The 26,569-nt window shown below is 41.5% G+C and overlaps 2 long non-coding RNA genes across 2 annotated transcripts in view; both read right to left on the bottom strand.

The window, feature by feature from the left end:
- The window catches only part of LOC137204843 (uncharacterized), a 48,082-nt gene that overhangs the window by 7,767 nt on the left and 13,746 nt on the right, over window positions 1-26,569 (bottom strand). The window lies entirely within an intron of this gene.
- Window positions 14,784-24,740, bottom strand: LOC137204844 (uncharacterized). The gene is made up of 2 exons (XR_010933868.1): window positions 24,540-24,740; window positions 14,784-20,561 (listed from the first exon to the last, which is right to left on the bottom strand). It is a non-coding gene; the product is annotated as an uncharacterized lncRNA (long non-coding RNA).

Here is a 26,569-nt window from a genome sequence, read left to right as displayed (position 1 = left end):
CATTTCATAACATGTTGTTAGTCATACTATTCCCAGTTTTAGCATTAACAGTGTCTATTCATTCCACCGTAATGAGATCTCTTTCTCAAGCCCAAGGTAGAAACGTGAAGGCCGCTGGCTGCGCTTACCAGTAGGGCTTCTGGCCCAAGGACCATGCCATGGAAAGGGATGTGGGTCAGGAAGGGAAGGGCCTCTTAAGGCACATCCTAGCTGATAAAACGATTACTTAATAAAAATTCTAGACAGATCAAATCAGAAAATGTTCTTAAAGAAAAAAAAACAGTACCACCAGGTGTCACTATAACCTAAAGTTCTGCTGGTCGTTTCTCTTCATTTGGAAAGAAATGTATACATTACAAACCAACAGATACCATCTTACAAGGCTTTCCATGTCCATAATTTATATTGTCATAGTTACTAAACTACAGTTACTGAACTCTAAATAAATGGATTACCGCAAGCTTCAAGTTCTAAAAAATTATAAATAGCGACGATGAATGCTAAATGATTTAAAATGCAGTAAGTAGACCTTTGGAGGTCAAGGATTTAATATTTTCAGTTTTTCCTTTTGAGAGGCAATCTTGAAGTCATGACTGTGGTGATCTGTCATTTGACTGAGACAGATTTATTCAGGGAGCAATGAGTCCAGCTGACTGCCCAGCACTTTTTTTGTTCTCAGCTCGATATTGGATACACATCTCAAAAGTAGTAAAAACTAACAATTGGAAATTCTCATAACTAATAAAATTAAAATGATGAATTATAATATTTATTTTAGAGACATAATTTATTTTAACGACTACCCAGGGATTTAAACATCATTGTTATATTTTTCATCTCTTCTTAAAGATATATGACCGCTTAACACAAAACTAATTACACTGTATTTTGGGTTTTAAAGTACAGGCATTTTGTTTCATTGTACTTCACTATATGGTGCTTTGCAGATACTGCTTTTATTTATTTTTTTACACTGATTGAAGGTTTGTGCACTCCTTTGTGGAGCAAGTCTATTGGTGCCATTTTTCAACAGCATTGGCTCACTTCTTGTCTCCCTGTCACATTTTGGCAATTCTCTCAATATTTCAAACTTTTTCATTATTATTATATTTGTTGTGGTGATCTGTGATCAGTGATCTTTGATGTTACTATTGCAAAAAGATTACAACTCGCTGAGGGCTCAGATGATGGTTAGCACTTTTTAGCAATAAAATATTTTTAAATGAAGTTATGTGCATTGTTTTTAGACACAATGCTGTTGCACACTTAACAGACTATAGTGTAAACGTAACTTTTATATGCACTGCGAAACCAAAATATTCATCATGTGACTTGCTTTATTGCAACATTTGCTTTATTGCAGTGGTCTGGAACCGAAGCTGCAATATCTTCGAGGTGTGCCTGTTTATAGATGTAATACGTATATTGCAGTAATAGCACCAAGGTTGGAGGGAAGGTAAATGGAGCTATAGAGTTGCAAGATATCTATATCTATACCTATATCTCTATATCTAATCTCCATATATATGTCTCCAAAGTTAATCAATAATAATTTTAAGTTGATTGTGATAAATTAAAGAAGCATATGGTAATCCCTGTAGTAATCATTAGAAGAATGATGCAAAGGAATATAGCTATAAAAAGCCAACAGAATTAAAATATACTAGACTATGAAATAGTTAACACAAAGAAGGCAGAAAAGGAACATGAAATACATGAGACAAACAGAAAGCAAACAGCAAAGGGCAGACCTAAATTCGACTACATCACTAATTAGATTAAATGTAAATGGACTAAATACTCTAACCAAAGGGCAGATGTTTTGGGGCCAAGCTGTTATAAAAAAGCTAGACTCAACCATATGCTACCTGTAACACTTTAAATATAAAAATACAAATAGGTTGAAAGTAAAAGGTTGGAAAAGGTATACAATATGCATAAGCAAGCTTCAGTGGCTATATTAGGGTCAGACAAAATAAAATTTAAGGCAAGAAGTATTACCAAAGTCAAAGACATTTCAGAATGATAAAAAAGTCAATACAGCAGGGATTTGTAACAATGATAAACACATATGTGTCCAATAATAGAACTCAAAATACATGAAGCAAAAAACTGTCAGACTTCAAAGGAGAGAGAGAAAATTACAAATATAGTTAAGTTGATGACTTAAATATTCTTCTTTCAGTAACTGAATGAGTAGACAGAAGTTCAATAATGACAGAGTTGTACAACAGTCTGAACCAAATTGGTTTAATACGTATTTATAGAGCACTCCACCAAACAACAGCAGCTCTCACATTCTTTGCAAGTACACACAGAACATCAATCAAAACAGACTATATGTTGAACCACAGAACAAGTCTCAATATAGTTAAAAGGACTGAATTTATATAGGACATGTTCTCTGACGACAAATAAACTAAATTAAAAATAGTAACCAAGATATCTACAAAATTCTCAAAAATTGTATTACATTAAACAACATATGTGTAAATAACCCTCAAGTCATAAAAGTAGTGATAAGGGATATAAAGTATTTTGAACTGAATGAAAATGAAAATGCAACATCACAATTTGTGGGATGCAGTGAAGACATGCTTAGAGGGAAATTATAGCTTTAAATGCTCATATTAAAAAAGAAGTCATTTCTCTTAAACGAGCTTCCAAATTTCATAACTCCAGTTCTCTTATATTCTGCTAGATGATGATGTTGAAGGAGTTACTGCCAGTTTTCAACTGTTTTATGGTCGGTATGTATTTCGTTTACTTTTGTGAATAATAGAGGGAGATAAGAAGCAAAGAAGTATGTACTAAGTGCCTACTGAGTAACAAATCGTGAACTTAAATGAAACACCTTTTTTTCTTTTTTTTTTTTCCTTCTGAGATTCAGTGAGGTTTTGCAGAGTCACAGAGCTAGTGAGGGATGGAGAAGTTCAGACCTGGGTCTGTGTGACTTCACAGCTCACGCTCCCACTCGACAGTAGGATGCCTGAGCTCCTGATAGCTATTCAACCTGTGGTCCACGGTGGATCCTACATTTCCTCTTGAGTAAGCTTTAATCTGTTCGTTTACCTTCCATTATGACGGATTGTTTCTTATTAAGTAGAGTCTCCTACAATTTATCCATTGTCAATTTATGAAGGATACAGCGACCGTCTCTGTCTTTGTCACTGTGTTGCCTTTTAGGTTATAAAGTCTTCATGGGCAGCTCTCATATTTACTGCACTACACTCCTCCAGGTTTCACATGCACTGCACAATCACAACACGCTTTTTTTCACTTGGATTTGCTTTAGGAGACAGATCTGGTACAACATGTTTCCAGCTATAACGCTGTCAGTTACTGTTAACACTGACTACTATAAATTCCCCAAATAGGTCAAACAAGAAAATGCATTTATTAAAATTAATTCCGTTAAATTACCTGAATAAGCCACATGTTATAACGGTTCTGAGTTAACATGATTGATCAGACTTTAATAATGATAGCTAATATGTTTGAATGCTTTCCATGTTCCAAGCCCTGTGCTACATGTTAATTACATTACTGCTGTAAATAAACCCAGATGGATGAGGAAATTGAGGATTAAACTTGCTCAAAATCACACAGGAGTTCAGATTTATGCTCAGATTTACTTCTTTCAGCATCTATGTAAACATGCACAACATAAACAGAGAAAGTGTGAAAGAACGGAAGTACACTCTGGTTCTAAAAGCTTTATATGAATATCTTTTGATATTAGAAAAGTACCAGAGACTCAGATACATCTGGAGGCTTTATAGTCTCTTACAACTACATGGGGTGCTATATAACATTTCGAGTTAATTATCTGGGGATTATGCAATGTCTTTATCATTCCTTGCCTATCGGTGTTCCATTATGCAATAATGAACTTATTGATGAGCATATAACCCCCCAAAGAATAAATACAAATAATAAAATAGAGAGATCACTACTTTTTGTGATTAAAAAATTCAAGTAAATTAATTTTCTGAGTTAGCATTTTGCAACTACTAAATTAGCAACATTCAAACATACACAGTATAGGCATGGCTGCAGCAAATCTGTTACACTCACATGTAGCTAAAAAAAAGGGGCTTTCACTTGGTGCTGTTGCTTAAGGGAATTTATCATGAGAAAATACAGTGATAGAACCAAAAAGTGTATGAGAATATTAGTTGTCAAAATGAAAACAATTCAAACAGTAATTTGGTACAATGTGATATCAACATAGTACAGTCATGTAAGTGATTAAATATCTCAGTACAATATAATATTTTTAAAAAGCCACATGATTTTCATCTGCATAAAAATGGGCAGGCAAGCAATACTTGTCTTTGTTTTTATCTATCTATCTATCTATCTGTCTGTCTATCCACATTGCTAGCCATTTTGTTAAGCCATTTACTGTACAAGTAATTACAAGTGGCTACCATGAACTAGGCACTGTGCTAGGTGCCAGGGCCATGGATGTAAAAAGCCAGCTCGTGATGTAAGAAGGGAAAAGACATAGAAAGATATCTTTATTGTTCTGTTTGTTAAGTATTGAGATACCAGAAAGCAAAAGGTGCTATGGTGGTTGGCTTAGAGACTCCGGAACACAGTTAGGAACAGCTGTTATTACACTACTCTGTAATAAAGCGATGCCTCATGGCTTATTGAGAAAAAAAAGAAAAAAAAAAAAGGTCAGGCACTACAAGGTAATAACTAAAGGCAAAACCTAAAATATTTGGGTGTGAATAGTAGGATTATGAATCCTTTTTCTTCGAGGACTTTTTGGTTACTGTTTTCTCAATGCTTCAACAATTTTTAAGGAGACAGAGAAGGACACGAGAGCACCTTTGCCTCCCAATGGTGAAACTTGGGTAAATAATGTAATGCTCTTTTTAGGTACTTCAAATAAAAGATGTTTGTTCACCACACAATAATTGACTGTACTTTTAAAATAGTGGGCAAAATACAAGAACTTTTCGGGTGGCTGATTACATTCAGTAAAATCTGAAAAAGGGACTCCTTATATTTTAAGAAAACTTTTGAAAATTATTTCTTTTCAGCAGCACTGAGGGTGGTACCCTTGTGCAGCTTTTTGCTGCTATTGTATATTAACATGACAGAATGTTTTCTTTTGATAGAAAACAGAACCCAGTAGAATTGAGCGCAAAGGAAAATGTGCTGAAATTTTTAAGGCTAATTAGTATTAAGATATTTGGGGGCTTTGTCACAGTGAGTACTTAATCTTTATGTACTTCTAATTGTGTTTATACACAAAGATTAAATCTATCATAGCTTTTTCCCCCATTATATTAAAATTGAAAGTACGTTTCAGATAAAAAAAATAAACTTAGGATAAAAAGTCTTATGATAAAAGAATATGTTATCTTGTTACCTTTGCAAAATCAAAACTACCAACCTCGTGCACCCTATTTCCTCCCCATCAAGAAAATCTTTGAACAAAGATGAAATCCCGTTACCCGAAAATTCATCTGAGAACTGTACGTTTCCTTTCCAACTCAGCTGAAGCCTGAGGAGTTTGCAAGGGAAGCAAGAATGCGTTCAAATGCCTCAACAGAAGTCTGACTTGGCCCCAAATCTATTTGCTTAACCACCAATGCCCGAGTGTCTCTGGGGGAAGCAAGAGCCATCTGTGGGGATGAAAGGAGGCTAATTTATAAACTTGAAAGATGTGTTTCCCCACCATCTCTCCTCTCTCCAAAAGGGAGGAAAATAAAGCAACACCAGGTTAATCTTGAGGAATGAGTGGTCACTTTAGAATTGGGCAAAAGAAATGAAAAGGAAAATCGAATGGGCCATGTCTTTTTCCTCAACATTCCATGTTAAAACATCATGGAGAAAAACTGGGGCCCTTGATTGATATGCAACCTTCAGATGAACTGTCACTGATATACTGGCCTCATTCATTCTGATAAGCCGTTGCTTGTCATAAAGTTTAATGCACGGCCCTTTATGTTCATTATGCCTTCTCTATAAAGACGTACCAATAAATATTTATAAAATTAATTTACCTCTATTTGGAGGCATTTTATAGAGTCACCTGAATAAACAGAGTCAGCAGATGCGGGTGTGGATCTTGGTTCCACTTACCACTTATGCGACCTTGGGCATGCTCTGAGCTTCAACAGCCTAAGCTTTAAAACAAAGACGATGATCACAGAAGCTCCCTCATTAAGATAAACCTCAAGGTTCTGAATTGTCAAAATAGGCACTTCATTCTCAAAACTGGAAGGGTTTTACTATGTACCAGGCAATTTTCTATACCATAGGGATGAATCATCAGTGAGTCCCTGATCTCACAGTGTGCACGAAGAGACAAATAAAACCAATTAAGAAATTAACCTGTAATTTGACAGGCGTGATAGATGCTTCAAGGGAATGCATAGCAGCTTAAGTGACCAGTTGCGCGGGATAACTATTTTTGGCGGAGGTAGGGGTCAGGTAAGGCCCTTCTTACTAAAGTGACATTTGAACAGGAAACTCAATGAAGCAAGGGAGTGAGGCACGTGTATCTCTGGCGCCACCTGTCTGCCTAATTTCATTTAGGCAAGTTTCCACATCCGCGTGTGACACACATTTGTACAGGAAGCTGCTGTACAGAGACACAGGGGTGTGAAAGAAGCCTGGGAAGTGAAGAGGCTCGCAGGAAAATATTTAAAGAAAGAGGGAAGAAAACAGCGATAGTGAGAAAAGGAAATCTTTTGCTCTTTGGCCAACTGGAAAGGTCTCGCATGCAGCTTCTGGTGTGGATCACAAACACCCTGGCCTAGAGGATCCCAGGTGGAAGGATAGCCGGGCATCTGGGTGGGCTCCTGTGAGAAGTGGACTGCAAAGGAGGAATGGATGTTGTTTTTTCTCAGCCTTTTATAGTGAGGCTACTGAACTTTAGACCCAGGGATAAGCTGCCCTGGAAAAGGGGAAAAGGAACCGAGTTACGGTTAAATAGGGGTCTTGGGCTGACTATCTCTTGTTTCTCCACCTACAGTCCTTTTGAGGTGGGTGCATGGGGTATGGTTAACTTAGAAGTCTGTGTAAGAGTCAGCCCAGGTGTAGTGCACACCTAAACAAAGGACGACTTTCAGAAAACGATGACACTGAGCCCTCGGGACCAACGGCGGGAGAGATGGGTATTGCATAAGTAATTCTCTGAAAACTCTCCGAAGAACATTAGACTTAGGCAATGTAGTAAAAAATTGATTCATTGTTCTGCTAGGGCTTCACCGCCCCCCTGCCCCACCCTGCCCCATGGTAAAAGAATCAAAATTCTTATATGGCAGTTTTAAGTTCAAAGACACTGGCTTCAGATGACAGTGCCATTTGTATAGCATGTTAACCAGTGTGTGTGAGTGCCATCGCTCGTATGCACTTGAATTACCTGCATGAAAAATCTGTTAACCCCAGATGCTTTAGAAAACAAGTTGCTCCACACTTCAGCTCCTTAGGGTTTATGTGTTGCACGGTTCAACTAGTTTCCCAGTCCATCTAGATATTTTATGTTACAATATCAGTAACTTGAAAAGCTTCTGCTTCTGCACACGTTGGTGCCTGGCTCTGGTCTGTCGACCACTTACCACAGATGTTCTGCACTCCAGCTCCACCCTTCAGCCTCTCTGAGGGCAGCCGGGCAGTAATGGACATTTCTGGGGAGACAGGACGATGTCTGGCTTGTTCACAGCTGTATCCTAATCTCTTAGCACAGGGTTCGGTTCAGAGTAGCTGCTTAATAAATATTTATTAAATGAATAAACTGACATCTGAAATCCTCTGTCTTAGACAAAGTTATCTTTCATCCTCTCCGAGAAGGATCTGGGAGGGAGAGAAGGCAGGCAGGTATTTACATGAAACGGGTGTTGATTTTTATTTCCTCCCTTTTTGATAGGATTACTGGATGGGCAGACAGAGAAAACAAAACAAAACAAAAAATTGGAGGCTTGAGGTCACTTGAAAGGCATAGTCCATTGCTATTTAGAACCATGGCCCAAAGTCATCCTGAACCTGCTGCAAATAAGGTCCATTACTCTCTGTAGAGACCAAGTCATAGGAATACACCATAGAAATTGCCTTTTTTGTTTAGTTTTAAATGGGATGTAATTCACTTATCTGGAAACTTCAGTTAGGAGGATCAGCTCGCTCCTGAATGGGGTTAAATAAATCAGATACTACTGTATATAGTTAAGCGCTGAAGTACACAGGTCAATCCACGATGCTGGAGAAGAGAGGGGAATATGCACGAGAAATCAGGGAAACAACGACTCCCACCCCAAACTCTCTACGAGCCAGGCCAGATCCGTGGGCTCTGAGGACTTTGAGGTCAAGGCCTAACCAAAGACTCTGGAGTGCTCATAGGAGGAGAGGGAGAAACCGCGGCTTTTCGATAAGTCAAGCATGTAATTCACCAAAATACCCCCTATTGCACATACTCTTCACAGCGACAGCGCACCACACACCCAGTGGCGTCGCAGCGCACAATATTCTCCCTCCTTGGTGCCTACGTGTAGACTTTTCACTTAAGGCTGGAAAACGTCACACCCCCAAGCGGGTTCCTGCCTCTCCAGGGAGCGTATGGCCTCTGCTCTCAGCTGGCCCCTCAGTGGCACACAGAGCATCAGCTTTTTCTGTGCTCACGGCAGCTTTTCCAGACCACCCCCTCTTCCCTATTTTCATCCCTCGCAGGCGTGACTTACCCACCTCACTTCCTATTTCATGCCGTACATTCTGCCCCCACGTGACTGCTCCCCAGCTCAAATCTGTTCGAATGGCCACCCGTCCTTCCTTCTCCACAGAGAGACGGCTCCCCTGTTCCAGGCTGGCTCCTTCATCCCTTTGCAGCGCTGATGCTGTGGACTCCCCCTCCTGGAACCCTCTGCCCCTCACACCGCCAGCCGAGGTTCCCTCCTCCTCTCCCGCCCCTTTCCAGCATCTTCCTCTGCCCACCTTTAAGTGTCCCGTCCGTCGATTCTGTCCGTGGTCCTGCTCTCTCACCTCCTCAGGCAGCCCGACCCACCAGCTGCTCTTCCTGAGCAGGCTCTGCTCTCTACACCTCCATCCTCTGCACAAGCTCTTTACCTTTCTGGTGTGTCTGCTCCACGGGTCCACTTGCCCAGGGTCCATTTGTCCTTCAATATGTTCAATTTTCTTTGAACTGTTTCCTGATTCTAACCCTAAGCTAAATAGAACTTCTCTGTACACGCCGTCTCCTAAAACTCTCAACAGGCCTTTTACCATAGGTTCTCTCATGCAATCACTGCTTTCCATGTTTTTATCTTCTTTTAAATAGCCAACTCCTTGAAATAAGAGGCTGCATCGTTCCCTGCCATATCTCTGTGTGGGAAGGGCTCAATATACATCTATCGAGGGGATGGATAAACTTTATGTGTGCAAAGGAGGATGCCAGTAATGAGGTCCTTGACTCAGGCTGCCACTGGTAGGGATGTGGGCCAACGGACTTAATGCCCCTGCCAAGAGGAAGAGTCTGTGATGTTATGATGCTTCTGTACCAAGCAAATCTTCTTCAACTTGCTTTCTTTTAAAAGACTAGAAATTAACAGAGTCTAAATAGACCATACAATAAATTAAAAAGTACATCGGTGGTATTGTTTTGCCCTTCCTTTTCTCAGTAGACATAAACACTCCTGGGTAGCTATTGTTCTGTGTTAGGGTGGCAAGGGTCACTGGCTGATGAAGACCTAAGCCATCCTTGTATCCTAGACCTGTACACATGGCAGGTCTTTCTTCCTCAGCGGACGGCCTCTAACTTTCTACTGTGGCTGCTAACCCACCACTGGAGCTCATCTGAATCCAGCAAGCTCCCCTGGAGACTTCACGTGGTTAGAAGCAAACAGGGAACGATGACAAGAACATCTTTTCCTCTGCTTTGTGCAATTTTTATTTTTAGCATAAAGCTCTTTGTGTCTAAGGCTTTAAAAAACACCAGGTCTTGTGGCGAGTGTGTGAAAGAAAATCACTTCACAGTTTCTGGCATATCGTTGGAGACATTCAAAGAGCACTGGATGTTGAACGAAATCACAGTTTTAAACCTTCTGAGAAACTGTTATTTCCTCACTAATTCCCCTTAAGCAAAATGTTTAAGATCAGTATGGAGGTAAGAGACTACAGCTTTTTCTTCTGAGGATTACCTTTCATGGAAATGATAACATGGAAAAATTATCATTCTACAAAGTCCAATAAAAGAGCCAAATCCTCCCAGCAAATCCAGAGATACCGTTACCCTTAAATACCCTCCACTTATCAGGGGGAAAGAAAGAACACATCCTTAGATCCATTCAAATCTAAAACCGTTCTTTACTACATTGAATTTTATAAAATCCCATTGTTAAATACTTCCTCTCGGACTCCTGCCAAATGGGAGGATTACTGCTGAAACAGACAAGGAATCTGTGACCTCCCCCGCCCCCCCCATGAACATCAGGGTTCCACTCTGGCACACGTACAGATCTATTTTCTACAAAGGATGCAGCTTTTCAGAGATGTGAAGGATCTGGAATGAGAACACTGGCCCTCATCAGCCCACTTCCTCTATTGGAAGGGAGTGTCCCAGATAGGCCTCCAAAGGAAATGCTGGGCTGAAGTCACCCATGTGTAGTCAAGTAACAGTAGCCCGATGGCGGGATCGTCTCAGAAGGGATCCAGGGCGCAACAGTGGGACCCAGAGTTCACTAGGACTTTTCATAATGCAATTTTAGATAAATATTTGCACAGATGCACACACATATTTATTTGTTCTACTTCAGCGGGACTCATCCAAGTGCTGGTTTTAAAATATAAACAGTGGGAAACTGCTGTAGCAATGACTAGCAAGAGATAGCAATTATTTGCAAGAGCTGAAAAGGGTTCATCTAATAAAAAGTAGGAAGCTGTGTGGGAGAAAGAGGAGAGAAATTCTCTAGCAAGTGAGGCCGGTTGGAATTTAATAATTCACTTTGGCAATCATATTTGTTTAGTCAGCGGGCCAGCGTTCTTGCTGGGCTGCACAATGCCAGGGACGGTCTTCATGTAAAACACCCAGCATGTTAAGAGAGCGACTGTTTCTAGCCAAGCTGCATAAACACTCTCACGGCAGCTGTCTTCGATATATACCATTTATTATGTATCTCTGAGACTATATGTAAATCCAGAAAGGACTCCTGTTAGTCAGAGATTAATTTGGCTGAGACGGCATCAGATTATTTGAAAGTGGGTGTGAAGCAGTATTTCAGAAGTGGCCTGTGTGTCAGCAGATAGCTATGCTCCAGTTATAGACTATAAGATAGTCTCTCCAGACTATATTTTTAACATCTCCTTAGTAATATAAACAGAGACCAGGACTTGGAAAGCCCTGTTTTTATTAAACACTGTTTTTACTCTTCAAGAATATTTTCCTCAGCACTGTTCATTGAGATTGACTTTCTTTTTCAAAGGTGAAGAGATGCAAAAGCGAAGAGGTTACAGAGTGTGTATATACTGCTATAGTACTAGGAGCAGATGAATGTAACTGGTGATCAGAATAGTATAATTAGATTACTGCAACTCCTATTATGCAAACAGCTCAAATTTATGAATAACAACTGGCCACCAGTGGAAGGTCCATAAGGGAGGAGGGGATGGAAAGAAATGGAGAGTCTAAGAACACGCAGCTACCCACGTGTCTGCGTTCATCTACCGGCACAAATATCTCTGTTTCTTTCCCGTGCTTATTTGTGAGCTCTCTCTTATGTTTGACTCTTAAACGTCATTTGATTGGTTAACACTTCACCAGGATGAACTGTGCATTCATTATCTGTGGTAACCCAGAAACCACGGACCTGGTTTTTCATGTGGCAGGTAGTCAGATACTGCCCAGATTTTTTTTTTTCCTACGGCAAATACATGATGGAAATGTTTGGAAAGAAATCCACGTATTCTTTCGGTGGAGGAGCAGAGAGGATTAGGCCTTTGGGAAGAGGGCCGTTCATGAAGAAGCACAGGTTTTCATAACTCCCTGGTCATGAGAGACTCTGGCCCTCAGTCCCAAGCTGAGTTACTTCCTCTGCACCGAAGTGCCAGGCTGTAAGCAGTCCCACCCCCGCCGGGGCAGGTCCCCGCTGAGCAGAGCCCAGGAGCGGCAGCAGTCTGCACCTCAGAGCCAGAGGGAGCCTGGCGGCCCCAGGACGAGGAGTGCCTTCCTGGCGGCACCAGGGGAACTGGTATTTTTGGGGAGTGCACAGGAGGCAAGGGATCACCGCGGGGAAACAGCTGAGGGACACTGGCAGTGAAGGTCTGAATTTAGAGCAACAGGAGACTGAGAGATTCAAAAATCTTCCAAGTTCTACTGAACAGACCGGACCAGGGAGCTCCGGCGCCGACAGGCGTGGAGGAGGCGAGGAACTGGGTGGACGCGGCTCCCTCAGCCTTGGCCGGCTGCGGACTTGCTCAACGGCCGCACCTGGAGGACTGAAAGTTAGTGTCTAGGTAGAATCGGTCGGATAATAATTTTTCTTTAATAGAAGACCCTTTTTAGAAAACGGTGGCCGGTTCTCCTCTAGCATTCCTCAGTCCTTGCTGAAGAGGGCAGCTGTGATGTAGAAAAACAGCGCCCTTCTCCGGCCCCCTGTGCCCAAGCAGCCTCTCCTCCTGCAGGCCCGCCTGACCCCAGACCTCAGAGCCTCCTGGACCAAGACCAGCTCGGGCCGCTGTGCCGTCCAAGCATCCCGGGGCCGGAGCACACACCGAGCCCCCCCGAGACAATGGCCGCACGACGGCCTCGTGGAACAGAATGTATAATTGCATTCAACAGCTGCGGAAGCTCGTTAGCCACGCCGGCAGGAATGATTCTTCCCAACGACAAAAAGAAAGAGAAACAGCAGCCTATTTAGAGATGCAGCGGGAGCCGGCCCTTGTTTTCTCGCTTTCAAGGGAAACAAAACATTTCTGCATAATAACTTCATCCTATAATTCAGCACTATTTACAAGCGGAGCTTGCCATACGCTTACAGAGATATCCTTGGTCCCCATTTCAGGACCTCCACCACGTCCCAGCGCGGCTTCTGACGGCGGGTCCCCGAGCCCCTGGGACACGTGGAGGCCGGGGAGGCGGCGGCCTGCGGCCCTGTACCCTCCTGACTCGGGGCCTGTCCCCAGACACGCAGCGCCTTACTCCTCGTCCTCGGTGTGAGCGGAGCACAGCTCAGGCGCCTTCCGCAATCCTTCCAGCTTCAACCGGCTGTTCATTCTTCGGTGACGGTCAGCACTTTTTATTCTTACTTTCGGTTCCCGCCGCTTCCTGAGTGACCTTGAGCAGGTCCCTGAGCCCTGCTGTGCCTCAGTTTCCTCACCTGTAAACTTATGACAGCGCCGACCTCATGGGGCTCCTGCCAGGGTTAAACTGAGTCAGTACAAAGCACATAGAACACGCCTGGCACAAAGCACACAATAAACAAATGCCAGCCCGTAGTTCATTGTTCCTGCAGCTACTTAGGGCATCACGCACCACTGTTAATGTATTTTACATGTATGTTGTCAACTCCACCTGAATAGACATTGTTGGAGGGCACGTATTGGCATCTAGGGGCAGTTGGGTGCCTGCTTGAACCCTTTCTCTCCCTCCTCCCTCTTCTGCAGCCCTGCCCTGCCCAGACATGCAGGCAGAGGTGGCATGCTGCTGTGGCCCCGCCCAGACATGCAGGCAGAGGTGGCATGCTGCTGTGGCCCCGCCCAGACATGCAGGCAGAATGGGATGCTGCTGTGGCCCTGCCCAGACACACGAGCAGAGTGGGATGCTGCTGTGGCCCCGCCCAGACACACGGGCAGAGTGGGATGCTGCTGTGGCCCCGCCCAGACACACAGGTAGAGTGGGATGCTGCTGTGGCCCCGCCCAGACACACGGGCAGAGTGGGATGCTGCTGTGGCCCCGCCCAGACACACGGGCAGAGTGGGATGCTGCTGTGGCCCCGCCCAGACACACAGGTAGAGTGGGATGCTGCTGTGGCCCCGCCCAGACACACGGGCAGAGTGGGATGCTGCTGTGGCCCCGCCCAGACACACGGGCAGAGTGGGATGCTGCTGTGGCCCCACCCAAACACACGGGCAGAGGCGGGATGGCGGGCACCGGGCTCAGCTGAAGGTGCACAAAGAAAGGGCCATAGTCTGCCCCATCGGACAAACTTTCTTCTGGATGTCCTTCCTCCCAAGAGTAAGGGGTAAGGGGTACTCTGGGAGAGGTCCCTATATTTATTTCTCTTCCATGTTGTCAGATACTGTCTTCTTCAGGATCCCTCATATATCCCACCTGGGGCTGTAGGCTGAAGGAGTGTGAAATAAATGACTCCTTAGTGCAGCCTGGCTCATTAACATTCTCTATTGGGGTTGGAGGGAACGCTCTACTTAGTGACATTATTCTGTTTGTTTTCCCTTTAATTAGCATGCACAGTTGAACAATGCGGTGGTTAGGGGCTCCATGCAGTCAAAAATCCACATGCAAGTTTGACTTCCCCCCAAAGTTAACTGCTAATAGCCTTACCTATAACGTAAACAATTAACACCCATTTTGTAGGTTACATGTATTATACACTGTATTCTTACAATAAAGTAAGCTTAGAGAAAAGAAAATGCTATTAAGAAAATCATAAAAGAAAATATATTTACAGTGCTGTACTGTATTTATCGATACTGTAAATTTACATTATCTGTTTATAAGATGAATCATCTGTCAATACCAATATTGTCTTATATGATACAAAACACTGCAGATGTTATATGTATTACTAACACCAGACAGCAAAAATGAAAAGATAATATGAAAAATAAATTCATATTTATTTACAGGTATAAAGATTCATGCATTGATAACAAAGAAGCAGCAATAAGATTGCTTTATGGTAGCCTCCTGTAATCGATATGATTGCTTCATGGTAGCTTAGCTTATACCCTAACAAATGGTTATTAAAAATTTTATGGCATACAGTATTATAGTCATATTCATAATACAGAATTGGAAACATTTTTTTTGAAAATGATACATAATTCTTCTAATTCTGAGAGAGGCACACTGTATAGTAATTCTTTGAGAGCAGAATTATAAAGCAGTGAGAAAACTAACACATTATTAATTTTATATTAAATATCACTCACCTTATCACTCGCCTATGTAAGGATAGGCTATCCACTTCCGTACAAGTCTTGCACGCGATGTGCTACACGATCGATAATGGTGATGATGACACAAAAATGTCTCTACAGTTCTTGCCATACACTTCTTAGACTTTCACACGACGGCATGCACACACATACCACAGGTAAGTTTATCAACTGTGTGGCATGATGATGATTTACTGCTCGTTAAGTGGAGGTGGGTCATCATCGAGGTCTTCATCCGTGTTGTCTTCGTGTTGAGTGGGCTGAGGAGGGGTTGGGAGAGGAGGGGCTGGTCCTGCTGTCTCAGGGGTGGCAGAGTGGGAGGAAGGGAAGGGAAGGCACGAGAGGCAGGCGCACTTGGAGTAACTTCACATAAACACATCATCATTTTTGACTCTTTTGCTTTATATTTCTCTAAAAATGTTTCTAAACAGTACCAATCCTTCCTCCACTGTCTGCTTTTCTTTCAGTGCCCGTATCATAGGAGGCCCACTTTGCAAAAGAAGCCAAAGGCAGTCTTGAATGATCAGAACCCTTCTGCCAGATCATATGATGTCAGCTTGTTTTCTGGCACCGCTTCTTCCTCATGCTCTGGCAGTGGTTGGAAGCACTCATCTCCATAGGGTCAGGTTCTGTTAATTCCTTGGGCGTGGTGTCTAAGAGCTCTTGAATTCCTCCGAGGTCCATACCTTGAAACCCTTCAACTTCCACCTTTTCACCATATCCACAATCTCTTTTATGATTTCCTTCATTGGCTCTGTCGTAAATCCTGTGAAGTCATGCTCAACATCTGGACGGTTTTCTCCAGCACGAATGTATTGTTTCGGGCTTGATGGCTTTCATGGCTTTTTCTATAATAAGGATGGCATCTTCAGTGGTGTGATCCTTCCAGACTTTCATGATGTTGCATCGGGATTCTCTTGCATAGTGTTGACAATCCTTTCCATAGAGTACCATGTGCAATGAGCCTTAAAGGTCCTTATGACCCCTTGATCTAGAGGCTGAATCAGAGATGTGTTTTGGGGGCAAGTAGACCACTTTGACACCTTCAGTGTTGAACTCATGGGGTTCTGGGTGGCCAGGGGCATTGCCCAAGATCAAAAGAACTTTAAAAGGCAGTCCCTTACTGGCAAGGTACTTCCTGACTTCACGGACAAAGCATCGATGGAACCAATCCAGAAAAAGTGTTCTCGTCTAGGCCCTCTTGATGTCCAACCAAAAGGCTAGCAGCTGGTGTTTATCTTTTCCTTTTAAGGCTCAGGAGTTAGCAGCTTTATAGATGAGGGCAGTCCTGACCATAAACCTGACTGCATTTGCACAGGACAGTAGAGTTAGGCTATCCCGTCCTGCCTTAAATCCTGGTGCTTGCTTCTCTTCCTTACTAATAAATGCCCTTATGACACTTTTCTTCCAGAATAGGGCACTTCTGTCTGCATTAAAAAACTGTCAGGCAGATGTCCTTTCTCCTCAATTACTTTCTTATGTGTCTGGGAGCTTGTCTGCTTCCTCTTGGTCGGCAGAAGCTGCTTCTCCTGTTCTCCTGACACTGTCAAAGCCAAACTTCTTTCTAAAGTTATCAAACCATCCTTTGCTGGCATTGAATTCTCTGGCTTTAGCTCCTTCACCTTCCTGTTGCTTTAAGTTGTCATATAATGACTTTGCATTTTTTGAATCTTATTAGAGTCTACAGATATGCCTTTCTTATAGCAATCCTCTACCCACATAAGAGCTGCATTTTCAATACATGATAGAAAAGGTTTTCCCCCCAAAATGCAAGGTTTTCGCACCTGCTGGTATAGCTGCATTGACAGCTTCATGAATTTCCTTTTTTTTTTTCTTACACTGGTCCCTTTGCTGGATTCATTTATCTTGAAGTGGTGGCAACCACAGCTGCAGACCTCAATCTATGGTACATAGCAAGCAGTTCAACTGTTTCTCATAACGTCATGAATTTTCTCTGGGTATTGGGGGTACTTCCAGCATCATTAGTGGGTCCCATGGTGTTATTCAAGGTTTATGGTGTTGCACTAACATGATGGAAGATACGCGAGAACCACGAGAGATCACTTTTTATTTCCATACACAGTTTACTGAAGAGACAGGCTGCTCATGCAGAGATGATTAGTGTCACATGGCACTTTAAGCAGGAACTTCCCACACCTGAGCTCAGGCAATAGCAATAGGAGGTGGCCACGAAATTAATTTTATGCCATTATGATTTAATACAGCCTCTGTACATTTGTTTACACTGTTTACATTTACACGTGCGCAATGGTGCTATGTACGGTCTGCAAGTGCCTGTGTGCCTAAGTTTTGGTAAATTTTAACTTTTTATAATAAATTCATGTATATTTTATGGTAGTAAAGGTTAAAATAGACAAGTATCTACATATATTTTACAAATTCATGACATATCTAACTTTTTCTTAATTTTTATTGATATTTCTAGGCTATGTTGTTCATCTGTTTTTTCAAATTTTTGCAAATCTCCAAAAAAACTCTCTAATGTATTTGGAAAAAATCTGTGTATAAGTGGACATATGCAGTTCAAACGCGTGTTGTTCAAGGGCCACCTGTGTTTCCTACGAGACTTTGCAGGGAGGGGTGGCTGGTCTCAGGTGGAATTTGGGTAATCCTGCATCTCTGGTCCACATGACATCTCATATCCCACCCTTACTAGAAATCACAGGGAGCAAGTCTTTTTCAAGTTTGTATCCTTCAGCCCCTAACTTCACTATTCTTTACAGTAGGAGGCCTTCAATATTATTGAAATGAGCTGTTATTCATCTTAAAAAAGAGGTTACCCACATTCTGCTAGAGTCACTATGACTGAGATCTTATCATCTAATTAAACTAAATTTAAAATTCAGAGAACTTTTCATGATAACAAGTACTAATCCAATGTTCATCAGTAAAATTCAAACTTGTCACTATGATCTAATGGGCCTATATTGCCCACCCCTTTTTTACTTCTCTGACTCTGTTCTGCTTGCTCTGAACCAGAACACTTCCTAATTTTTGCCTGATCCAACTTCTGCTCATTTGCCCTTGCTGTTCCCTCTGCCTGGAATTCTTTTCCATCCAGAATTTCACATGATGGGCTGCCTCTCAAGATTTCCATCTCAGGACAAAGAAGGAGCCCACGGCATGAAGAAAAGGGAAGAATAAGCCTTCCTCTGAAGAAATGACATTAAGCATGAGACCTAAAGTAGAGTGTGAGTGTGTATGTGTGTGTGCACGGCCGTATGTTTTTGGGGGTAGATGTGGGTAAAGTGAGAGTACTCAGTCTATGCAGAGGGAAGGGCTAAGGCCTTTAAAGGCTTCGGGGTGCAAAGGAATAGAGCAAAGTTGTTTGAAGAATTAAAAGTCAGTGTGGCTGGAGGTTAGAAAGCTGGGGGACAGCAGAAGAGGGGGCATGAACCAAACCATGAAGCCTCCTTTAGAAGAGGCTCCAAAAGGGGGTGGTACAGCACTTATGCACTGTAGCCCTTTAGTAATATCTTAATCTCAGATATAGATCATTCTTCATGAGAAAACAATCCTTCTGCACTCACTGGTATTCTCCTAGGCCTCCCTAACCTAAAAGTAATCAGCAGTGCTGGGTGTAAGTCACCTCAAGGGCTTTTATGTTTCCTTCAGGAAGAGTGAGCTACCATGTCGAGATTCAGGGGACAGGACTACTCACCAGCCCCTGGAGCTGGTTCTCCAACCCTAAGCATGACCCTAAGCCTAACTTCTGCCAGCACTCCTCCTGGTGCTATCCCAGCTGGGAAACTGAGTGAGCTGTCAAAGTCGGCTTTAATTAGCTATTAGCACATCACACACATTCAATGAGAAGCAAACTTGTACCAACAATATCAATAGATTCTTTTCTATACCAAAAAAGAGATCAGTTATATTTCAGTAAATTACATTTTGACAAATCCAATTTATACTATTAAAACAACCTTAGATTTTTAGAATTTGTAATAACTCATGACGATTTATTTTTAATTACTCAGAGATTTAGGAGCAAGTTACAAGGAATCAATCACATCAGCGCAGAAAACAGATAGCTAGTGGGAAGCAGCCACATAGCACAGGGAGATCAGCTCGGTGCTTTGTGACCACCTAGAGGGGTGGGATAGGGAGGGTGGGAGGGAGGGAGACGCAAGAGAGAGGGGATATGGGGATATATGTATACGTATAGCTGATTCACTTTGTTATACAGCAGAAACCAACACACCACTGTAAAGCAATTACACTCCAATAAAGATGTTAAAAAAAAAAAGAGTAGAAAGATTAGAGGATTAGGTCAAGATACTGCTGCTTTATTCTGAACAAACAGTACGCAGAGTTCCTAATTTCTTATTCAATATCTGACTGTCACAACTTATTTTAAGTGAAATATTTACTTACTTACTGTGGTAAGAGAGTAGAATGAGGACTGGAAAAAGACAACTATATATCTGACATGGCCAAGAAGACCCCTGAGAGTACATGAAAAAGAGTAACTTTCAAAATTAAATTTTCCAGATGGGCATTCCATAGTTGAAAGACTGTAGTTCCAAAGATCATTTTAATCTAACAAGATCATTAATCAGTAAGGAATTTAGCAAAATCACTTCCTTAATATGCACTTAGAAAGATCTGTTTTGTGCAAAACATGAATACTCGAAGCTGAATTTCTGAACTTGCAACTTCTAGCAATTCTCTGGCTCATCTGGCAGCATGCTTACACTCAGTGCAAATCTTCATGTCAACAGGGCCATAATGTTTCTACTCATCAACATCACACATGCTGCAAATCAATGTATTTCTACCGCGGGAATCTTGACTGCAAGTGCCACTCTTTCATGGCGTTGAGACATTTATTTACATACTTAACTGCAGGCATCTCTTTAGCTTTTACACACGTTTTCCTTCACTGGTATAAGCATTTGCTCTTTTCAAGAGTTTAACTCTTTAGCTAAAAACACTGAATCCAAAATGCAGAAATGGTAGTTCAGTCCCTGCAAGGAAGCACACTGCCACTAACGAGCTTATGACACATTATCACACGGTATAACCTTTAACGTTTTCCAACACACTTTCCAGTAAGGTATCGCATATCCTGAGAGCTCATGCTGTCGTTTTTGAAATGGGAGCTGGGGAGAGATTCTGATTTTACTCAGAGTTGTTAGGGTACTTGAAGGAGTTCATTAATTTCTCCAACCACGTAGGGCCCTGAATTGGGGACAGTAAGTTCACATTTAGTGTTTGTGCTGATGAATCCCCAATCTACTTGGTTTTAATTTATATTAAAAAGTCTCTACTCTCGGGTCTTCGCTGGTGGCGCAGTGGTTGAGAGTCCGCTGGCTGATGCAGGGGACACGGGTTGGTGCCCCAGTCCGGGAAGATCCCACATGCCGCGGAGTGGCTGGGCCCGTGAGCCATGGCCGCTGAGCCTGCGCGTCCGGAACCTGTGCTCCGCAACGGGAGAGGCCACAACAGTGAGGGGCCCGCGTACCGCAAAAAAAAAAAAAAAAAACTCTAAAAAGTCTCTGCTCTCAAAGTACTGCATCATCAACTTTATATAATAATTAGATACACCAGTTAGGAAAGGCAGACTGAGTACCCCTCGGCAACATTAACTTCATCACATTCACGCTGAAGATTGAAAGTGCACATCAGTGAGAGGTATTTGTTTGCGTAAAACTGAAGAAGTCTATTAAAGAATTTTTAATTCATTGACTATTATTTTTAATAATAAGCACATCCAGAGGATGAGATTTTTTTTTCATTTTATTTACTGGCTTCTTGCCATTAAGAGGAGTAAGAGAGAAAGGGAAAACCAATAATCAGAACAACCCCAGTCTCTTGACTGGTTTCACAGCTTAGTTTGTGCACACAGACAACCGCAGTACACACTATCAAATTTACCTTCCTGATCTACTTAGAGTCCTCATTCTGATAAAGGACCAGATGAAGAAAGTCTTCTGCATCACTGAAGTCAGACTCTAAGACAGTTCACTAAGAACCATCTTTAAGATTTCAATAAGTCACTTCAAAAATTAAGAGAAATTATTCATTTTTGGTTACTCTTCTGATATAGAAAAACAACTGGTATGTCTGCATCATTATTTTTAAGCCACCTCAAACTGACACCACTCAAGAAAGATTTTTTTTTTCCTCCAGTGGTAATTTAGCTACAACTTTAGTGAGAGAAAAGAAGGCAATTCTGATGGCAATGTGTTTGGGCAGAACTGGGTTTCAGAGGCCGAGTGCCGATTCCCCACACGGGACGGCCTTCTGAGCAGGCTCCCTTGTCACCAGAGTCCTTGCCCCTGGTTTTATTCTTTAGCAGAGGAATGGTTCCGCATGTGTAGCATTTACAGATAGCATCACTACAAAATGGAGCGCGGGTTCAAATCAGAGTTTTAAGGTCAGGAAAAATAAGTATCATTTAAATGAGTCACCACTGCCACTTTTAGAACCTCATACACTTTCATTAGAAATCTCCCTTTCAGGGATGTTCCAACTTTTATTCTGGCAAATCATCATAAATAAAAACTAAACATAAAATAGTTGTGGTGATTGCTCAGTGTGGTGTTTTTTTGTTTTGTTTTGTTTTGTTTTTCAGCATTACAAACTTCACAGCAACACAGGTTACATTTATCTAGCACATATTTCGAGAGTGTTTTCATCTCTGTAACTGACCTACTGTGGTCCAGTTCCAGAATTTTATTTTCTAGATCATATATGATATTTTATTATGCTGTTATGAACACGGAATTAAAAAAAATTATCTTACATGCACAATAACTTTGTAGTTGTAGAAGTGTAATCCTGTAAATTATTTTTAACTGTGTACGTTTGTTTTATTAATTTTTATTGGAGTATAGTAGCTTTACAATGTTGTGTTAGTTTCTGCTGTACAGCAAAGTGAATCAGCTATACGTATACATATATCCCCTCTTTTTTGGATTTCCTTCCCATTTAGGTCACCACAGAGCACTGAGTTGGAGTTCCCTGTGCTATACAGTAGGTTCTCATTAGTTATCTATTTTACACATAGTAGTGTGTAATACTGTAAATTTTTAAAGTTGGATATTTTTGTGATATTAAAACAAATTGTATCTAGATCTTACTCCAAATATAAATAGCACACTTTTTACACTATCTTAACATAGTATTTTAGATTGTTACTATGGAAATCGGGGGCACATGACATAATGAATAATAGGCACTAATTTCAGAGTTACCCAGAAGGTTTTCTGGAGGCCTGTAGTTGGTTTAAGAGTATGTAAGAAGGTTGTAATTTTTACATAGTAAAATATTCCAACAAGTAATTACTTAAATGAAGAAAATAACCAAATAGAAGTGGGAAATGGAAAATTTAGAGGGCAGTGAGGCAAGGGGGGGGAGGGTGGAATGTGAACTAACATGGGAGGAGAGCCTAAAGGGAGTGAAGGTCAAAGAGCCAGGGAGGGTTCACCCCTCCTCCAGACCTGCGGTCAGCTCCCTGGGGAATAGTTCCCTGAGACAGGGCTGAGGTATTTGCCCGAAGTGTTTCAAGTTTACCTATTAAAGAACAGGCCACATTCTCAATTCCACACCCCAGGGCCAGCAGACAGAAGCCCCACCCTCCTGCCCCAGCTCAGCGGCATCTAATCTGACCTCTCGTGGCCAGTGTGACTGATGGGGTTTTTTCTCTTAAAGGCTTTACGTATGTGGAAAATTTAAGGCATTTCTATATAGATCTCTCTCCATCCCAGTTAATCAGAATGTTCAACTGTAGTTTGGCCACATTTTAAGTAGTGGTACAGTCCCACTGTTTCAATAACAACTCTTATCGACAACATCAGCAGGCGCTGAACAGGGAACAGAAACTATAACTTCTACATGGATGACAATACTGTGTGTGTGGAAGATACTACATTTTAGATGGCAAAGTATGCCACCTTCATCTCCGCTTAAAGTGTCTCCTTTCTACAATTTAAATGTCTCATATTAAACAAATCTGCCATAAGACAAATACAGGTTTACAAAAAGGACAAGTTAGAAATTAGGTCCTTCACAGAGATCCACAACAGGAATCTTGTAAACATCTTAGGCTGCCTTCCTATATTTAGGATAGAATTTGATTCATGTATTATTTTTAAGAGATGTATGCTATTACATAAAGCAAAGTTAACAGTTCAATTGAATGGAGACAGCATCAACAAATGCCTAAAATACTATTCTCATCAGTTAAAACAAGAACAAATAGATTTCTCAAATAAGAGTTAGTTCAGTTAATGTTAGTTTATTTTAGGCACTTGGTTAAAATGAAAACTACTTTACTGCTTAAAGGCTGAACCTATAAAATATAAAAGAGGTTTAATCCAAATAATGTGAAAGTGAATTAACGCTTCACTCTGGCCTTTACTTTTTTTCTTTTCAAGTAACTGAGATTTATTGATAGAAATATATGCAAATGTCTGTAAAAAACACTTATTTTGAAATTACAGGTACATATAAACAGCAGGACAAAGCAAATCCCTTTTGAGAATGATTTGTGGAAATACTGCCCTAGTACACTTTTTTTTCTAAGAACAAAAATACTATAATACATTCCCTCACTTCGGGAATACTTTGGCTTTTTCTTTCTATTTTTTTTCTTTTGATATTGCAAAATCTCTACCCACACAGAGCACCTCTCCTCCTGCCCTGCTGAAAATGCAGAGATGGTTTAAAAGTTACTGAGGCAAGGGGGGGAGGGTGGAATGTGAACTAACAGGGGAGGTGCTAGGGAATGTGAACTCCCTTCTCACGCAAGCTTTGGACCATGCATCCCAGGGAGAGCAAGGTGTCCAGAGGAGTCAAGGCGGCCTCCGCGCCTAAGGCGGCCAGGCGGCCCCAGACGCAAGAGGGCAGTCAGCGGCTGCAAACATCCGACTGAAAGCCCGTCTGCAGACTCACAGCTTCCAGTCGAGGATGTTTACAGCCGCTCACTGTCACAGGGACACTCCTTCTGGCTGTCCGGTTACCTGGAGGGTTCCTAAGACGGACGGGACACAATTCTGCACATCACTAAAGTTATCACCCCAAACCAGAAACATTCTAGGGAATGTCTCCAGTTCAAAGCCCAAAAAAGCTTCATGCATGTCTGTTATTCAGCTACCAGATTCCTATAAAATCCTGTGATAATCTAGGACAACATATGTCAATGGCGTTCATCCGTCACTGTTAGAGACAAGGAACACACAGGCGATAGCAGGGTTACTTGACATGCGTGATGTAATTAAAATCCTTCTTTGAGTGAAGTGACCAAACATACAAGTTAAATTATGCTAACAAGATAAAGTGCACCTTTAACATTAAATACTACATTTAAGTGACCTTAGACTCTCAATGAAAATATAAAAGGTTTATTTCAAACACTATAACTTCTGACCAAAAAAAAAAAAAAGACTTACACGCTGCTTTCGTATATCACTTTTGCTCTGAAATCTGCTCCCAGAGGCAACTTGTACAGTCAGCTGGTTTTTGAAAGAGTAAGCATCAGGAGAGAAATAGAAGGAATAGCAAGGTCTGTAACAGGCATATATCAGTTTGTGGGTCAAAGTTTCCCACTGGAAAAACACAGAACCTATCACTTGCCGACAGGGTGACGTACATTAACTCCAGATCTGAATGTTTTGAATTCCACTCCCATTCTCTTATGAAAATAAATGAGGAAAACTGAAGGGTAAGCTCTATCAGTCACTGCTTTCCTGAAGTAATTCAAAACCCTTCCACGCCTAGTGAAACATTAAGTTGATACAAAGAAGTGGGTGTGCCTTTCCCCGAGATTTGTTTTTAGATGATGTTACCAGAAGGTTCTTAAGTTGCAGAAGTCTTAGTTTGTGATACCAAACCCCAAACAAAAACAAAATCCACACAAACAGTGTCATGTTTACTGAAACGAACAAACGTGAAGAGCTCCATAAACGACTACTTCAAAGCAAAGGGTAACTCTATCCCATTAAGGTTAAGAAAGTTAATCTTTGAGGCAGCAGGTGAAAACAAGCTGAATTATGTTGTGGCCTTTTGCTTTATTAACTAAGGACTTTGAACTATTAAAACTTCCTAGGGAACCACATTTTCTCAATGGGTCAAGTCACATAGGGGAACAAAGCAAACTTTATCAGTGCTGTGCGATTCTACATTCCAGAAATTCTTAGTACTTGGCATTCATATACCACTGCTGACTAGGGCTTGAGTCGGTTCAGCAAACGCAGCTACAGCTTCCAACCTTGTGAACTTCTCACCAAGACACCCCCTTCTTATGAGCTGGTCACAAATAGACAGGCAGGATACTCTTTAATTAAAACAGATGAATACCAAGCCTTACACCCTGTGAAGACATTGTAGAGCAGTAACTGTTTACAAAAAGAATATTTTTACTCCCATAAATTTTTCTCCAAGTGACAGAGCCCCTACTTGCCTTGGAATCTTACCACTTTTCAATAATGGCTGTAAATTAAAAATGACCAGCACAAACTAGGCAAACCACCTCACGTAACAATTCAGTGAATGATGAAAGAGATAGTAAACCTTCACACGGCTGGGAAAATCCAGGCTTTGCTCAGAGCTCTATGAATAAACATTAAAAAAAATCCTCCAAATAAAGCACGAAAGATCACAAGATCTTAGTTACAAGGAGTTGTAAATGGAAGGGCATTTAACAGGCATTGATAGAGCACTTCATTGCCTGTATATACAGGCTTCCTTTTTAGCAAGGTACCAGCTCAAGGAAATCTATGTGAAAGGTAAAGCAGATTTATCCCAACAAAATGCTGAACAATTTTGCCAGTTTAAGTGAGACTCAAAGTTATTTAGTTTAAACTATTTCCTTGTTTTCTGGTATTAAGCAACATCGGTTCCACTTGGAACAGCAGTTCTTAAAATGAGAGGGTGGTAACAGGCTTATCAGGACAGATTCTTCTAACCCCATGTACCGGGCCTGCTTCTTGCCCCAAACACTCTGCAGTTCTCATTCAGGTGGGGAGGTCACTGAGTGCATTTGGCAAAAGCTATAAAGTGATTCTGCTGTACCTTCCTGGCAGAGAACCACTAATCTAGAAGGATGGAACTAAGTAAATTTACTCAAGACTAAAATATCTTGCCACTACCTGAGAACTGTGACCGATAAATCCACCCAAAAATCATGAATTAATAACAAATATGGTGGAGTAAGATTCAATTGCGTCCAGTACAACAGACCCTCATTTGTCTTCTATAACCTGGAAATACTCACAGAAAACTACTTAATTCAAAACCATTGGAATCAGGAAGACAAAGCTCCTAAAAGTTTCCCCACCCAAATGTGCAGCTCTGGATGTCTATACCTTGGTCACATTTTATAATCTCTTCACATTCGTTTTAACTACTTGAAGCATTAATTTCTTCTGATGGTGGACAGTACAGCACTGGCCCCAGATAAAATTTACAGTTTTTTCTTAGC

The sequence above is a fragment of the Pseudorca crassidens genome, chromosome 13 (assembly GCF_039906515.1).
Source record: "Pseudorca crassidens isolate mPseCra1 chromosome 13, mPseCra1.hap1, whole genome shotgun sequence".
Classification (NCBI taxonomy): Eukaryota; Metazoa; Chordata; class Mammalia; order Artiodactyla; family Delphinidae; genus Pseudorca; species Pseudorca crassidens.
This window is presented reverse-complemented; position numbering and strand designations above follow the sequence as displayed.